General features: G+C 31.1%; 1 long non-coding RNA gene across 1 annotated transcript; it reads right to left on the reverse strand.

The window, feature by feature from the left end:
• Positions 1–825: 825 nt before the first annotated feature.
• LOC139026100 (uncharacterized) lies at positions 826–5117 on the reverse strand. Its single transcript, XR_011477808.1, has 5 exons — positions 5099–5117; positions 4755–4771; positions 3558–3592; positions 987–1019; positions 826–917 (listed from the first exon to the last, which is right to left on the reverse strand). It is a non-coding gene; the product is annotated as an uncharacterized lncRNA (long non-coding RNA).
• Positions 5118–5416: the final 299 nt, after the last annotated feature.

Consider the following 5416-nt stretch of genomic DNA (forward strand, 5'->3'; position numbering starts at 1 on the left):
AAATGTTAAAATTTTGGTCATTTTTCCGCTGTCCGGGTAAAATGTACAAAACATCACCAATCACGACATGGCCATTTCTCCTAAATGGAAAAGACTTCGAAGACGAAACTTGGTGAGCATAGGTTTGGCCTAATGGTGTAACGGCTGTCTAATTCCTCCTCCTCGGATGAGGAGAAGGAGTAAGGGTCGGACCAAAACGCAGCGTTGAATGAAGACATAAAGAATATTTATTAACGACAAGACGAACACGAAAAAACACTTGGAAAATACAAAATATAGGAGACTATCACTATATGCTATAGGGTTACCATATAGAGACTTAATAAACTATAGAGACGACTAAGCTATAGAGAGACTATAACTATAGAGAGACCTAACTATATGAGAGACTATAACTATAGAGAGACTATCTATAGAGATATTATTACTATTATGCTTAGGGTTACTAATAGAGACTATAAACTGGTAATGCTATAGGGTTCTAATAGAGAGCTATAACTATAAATGCTATAAGGGATTATCTCTATTAGAGACTATAACTATAGTATAAAAGTGTTGTTATTTCTATATGAGACTATACTATATGCATAGGGTTACTATAGAGACTATAACTTATGCTATAGGGGGGTTACTATCAGAGACTATAACTCTATGCTTAATAGGGTTACTATAGAGAGACCTAATAACTATATATGCTATAGGGTTACTATAAGAGAGACTAATAACATATGCTATAGGGTTACTAATAGGAGACTATAACTATATGCTATAGGGTTACTATAAGAGACTATAACTATAGAGAGAAACTATAACTATAGAAGACTAATAACTATATGCTATAGGGTTACTATAAGAGAGACTATAACTATATGCTATAGGGTTACTATAGAGACTATAACTATATGCATTAGGGTTTACTATAGAGAGACTATAACTAATGCTATAGGGTTACTATAGAGCTAATAACTATAATGCTATAGGGTTACTATAGAGACTATAACTCTATGCTAATAGGGTTACTATAGAGACTATAACTAGATGCTTAGGGTTCTATGAGACTATACTCTAATGCTATAGGGTTACTTATAGAGACTATAAACTATATGCTATAGGGTTACTATGGACTAATACCTATTAATGCCTATAAGGGTATACTATGAAGACTATTAACTATAATGCTATAGGGTTACTATACGAGACTATAACTATATGCTATAGGGTTACTTAGGAGACTATAACTATAGAGAGACCTATAACTATATGCTATAAGGGTTTACTTAGAGACTAAAACTTATATGCTATATTCTTGCTGGTATGGGTTACTATAGAGACTATAACTATATGGCTATAGGGTTACTATAGAGACTAATAATATATGCTAGTAAGGGTTACTATAGAGACTAATAACATATGCCTATAGGGTTACTATAGAGAGACTATAACTATATGCTATGGTTACTATAGAGCTATAACTATATGAATATAGGGTTACTATAGAGAAACTATATCTATCTGCTATAGGGTTTACTATAGAGACTATAACTATATGCTATAGGGTACTATAAGAGACTATACTTAATGCTATAGGTGGGCTCATAGAGAGATCTATAACTATATGCTGAGGGGTTACTATAGAGACTATATACTATAGAGAAGACTATAAACTAATATGCTATAGGGTTACTATATGAGACGCTAAACTATATGCTTATAGGTTACTAATAGAAGACTATAACTATTATCTATAGGGTTACTATAGAGAACTATACTATATTGCTATAGGGGTTACTATAGAGACCCCCTAATAAACCTAAAAATAAAATGCTATAGGGTTACTATAGAGAGATAATAACTACATGTTATAGGTTACTATAGAGAGACTATAACTATAGAGAGACTATAACTATAATGCTATAGGGTTACTATAGACTTAACTATAGAGAGACTATTTAACTATATGCCATAGGTGTTACTTAGAGACTATAACTTATATGCTATAGGGTTACTATGAGACTATAACTACCTCAAATGCTATAGGGTTACACATACGATAATAAACTAATATGCTATAGGGTTACCTAATAACGAGAGACTAAACTATATGCTATAGGGTTACTATAAGAGAGACCTATACTATAGAGACTATAACTAATATGCTATAGGGTTACTTAGAGAGGACTATTAACTATATGGCTATAGGGTTACTATAGAGAGACTATAAACTATATGCTAGGGTTACTTTAGAGGACTATAAACTATATGCCAAGGGTTAACTATAGAGAGACTATAACTATTGCTTATACGGGTTATATATAGAGAGCTATAACTATATGCTATAGGGTTACTATAGAGATATAACTATATGCCTTATAGGGTTACTATAGAGAGATCATAACTATATGCTATAGGTTACTATAAGGACTATCAACTATATGCTATAGGTTTACTATAGAGACTATACACTATATGCTATACGGGTTTATATAGAGAGACTATAACTAAATTGCTTATAGGTTACTATAAGAGGAACTATAACTATAGAGAGACTAATAACTATAATGCTATAGGGTTACTATAGAACTATAACTATCTGCTATAGGGTTACTATAGAGAACTATAACTATAATGCTTAGGGTTACTATAGAGACTATAACTATATGCTATAGGGTTATATAAGAGACTATAACCTATATGTATAGGTTACTATAGAAGAGACTATAACTATATGGCTATAGGGGCTACTAATAGAGACTATATACTAATATGCTATAAGGTACTATAGAAGACTATAACTATATGCTATAGGGTTACTATAGAGAACTATAATATATTGCTATAGGGTTACATTATAAGAGACTATAACTAATATGCTATAGGGTACTATAGAGAGACTATAACTATATGGCCTTATAGGGTTACTATATGAGACTATTAACTATAGAGAGACTATAACTTATGCTATAGGGTTACTAATAATGAGACTATAACTATATGCTATAAGGGGTTACTATAGAGACTAATAAAATATCATGCTAATAGGGTTACTAATAGAGACTATTAACTATATGCTAAGGGTTAACTATAGAGACTATACATGATGCTATAGGTTTACTAATAGAGAGAACTATAACTACATGTTATAGGGTTATCTATAAGAGAGACTATACTATAGAGAAGGCCTACTACACTATATGCTATGGTTACTATACGAGACTATAACTATAGAAGAGACTATAACATATGATATAAGGTTACTATAGAGACTATAACTATATGGCTATAGGGTTACTATAGAGACTATAACTATATGATAATAGGGTTACCTATAGATTAATAACTATATGCCCTATAGGGGTTACTATAGAAGAGACTCATAACTTATATGCTAGTAGGGTTACTATAGGAGACTATAAACGTATAGAGACTATAACATATGCTATAGGGTGTACTAATGAGAGACTATAACATATATGCTATAAGGGTTACTATAGAGAGACTATAATATACTGGCTAAATAGGGTTACTTTAGAGAGACTATAACTATGCTATAGGGTTACTATAGAGAGACTATAACTATATGCTTATGGGTTTACTATTAGAGAGAACTATAACATATTATGCTATAGGGTTATATAGAGCTATACTATATGCTATATTGGGTTATAGAGAGACTATAACTATATGCCGTATAGGGTTTACTATAGAGAGAACTATAACTATATGCCTATAGGGTTTACTAAGAGAGACTATAATATACTGCTATAGGGTTATCTTAATAGAGACTATAACTTAATATGGTATAGGGTTACTATAGAGAATATAACTAATATGCTATATGGTTTACTATAGAGAGAACTATAACTATATGCTATATGGGTTAACTATAGAGAGACTTAACTATATGCTATAGGGTTTACTATAGAGACTAAAATAACTATATGCTTATAAGGGTTATCATATGAGAACCTATAAACTAATGCTATAGGGTTTACTATAAGAGAATATAATATATGCTATAGGGTAACTAATAGAGACTAAAACTATATGATATATGGGTTACCTATAGAGAAATATAACTATTATGCTATGGGTTACCTAATAGAGACTATAACTTAATCTATAGGGGTTACTATAGAGACTATACTATATGCTATAGGGGTTACCTATAGAGACTAATACTATATGCTATAAGGGGTTTACTATAGAGAGACTATAATCATATGCCTATAGGGTTACTATAGAGACTATAACTATATGCTATAGGGTTACTATAAGAGACTATAACTATATGCTATTAGGTTTACTATAGGGAATATAACTATAGCTGGCTAATAGGTTACTAATAGAGAATATAAACTATATGCTATAGGTATACTATAGAGAACCTATACACTATATGGCTATAGGGTACTTAAGAGAAGACTTATGTAAGGTACTATAGGTTACGCTATAGGGTTAACTATAAGAGACTATAACTATTATGCTATAGGGTTACTATAGAGAGACTATAACTATATGCTATAGGGTTACTATAGAGAACTATAACATATGCTATAAGGGTTACTATAGAAGCATATATATGCCCTAGAAAATATTAAGCTTATAGTTTACTATAGAAGGACCTATAACTGATATGCTATAGTGGTACTATAGAAGAGACTATAACTATATGGCTATAGGGTTACTCATAGAGAATATTAAACATATTGCTATAGGGTTAACTAAGAGACTATAACTATATGCTATAGGGTTACTATAGAGAGACTAATAACTATATGCGTATAGGGTTACTAGAGAGACTTATAACTATATGCTATAGGTTCTATAGAGAGACTATAACTATATCATAGGGTTACTATAGAGACTTATAACTATATGCTAAGGGTTACTATAGAGACTATAACTATATGCTATAGGTTACTATAGAGAATATAACTATATGCTAGTGTTACTATAGAAGACTATAACTATAGAAGGGTTACTATAGGAGACTATAAACTATATGCTATAGTTTACTAGATAGAGACTATAACTATATGCTATAGGTTACTATAGAGACTATAACTATAGTATGCTGAGTTACTATAGAGAGACTAACTTTCTATAGAGACCTGTCCACCTAACAAAGCTGGTTTCTGAGTATATAACTTGTGATATGAATCTGGTAAGACAAAGTCATTGAAAACGTGTTGTCATTACTCTATAATCCACTTTCAGTAGTTAGTTCTTACTTTTTGAAGTTTTACTAACCATGTTTTGTATTATGGGTTATATCCATTTCCTGGTTATTCTATAACAGTATTACATGAACATCATCCAACAGACTTTGGGCTGGAGGTTAAAATTAAAAGGCAAGACCCTCAAAGAACAAAGAAGGACTTTATTTATGTTTTGTGTTTTTATGTCTGTCTCTGCC

This window comes from Salvelinus sp. IW2-2015, unplaced genomic scaffold, assembly GCF_002910315.2.
Source record: "Salvelinus sp. IW2-2015 unplaced genomic scaffold, ASM291031v2 Un_scaffold3872, whole genome shotgun sequence".
In the NCBI taxonomy this organism is placed as follows: Eukaryota; Metazoa; Chordata; class Actinopteri; order Salmoniformes; family Salmonidae; genus Salvelinus; species Salvelinus sp. IW2-2015.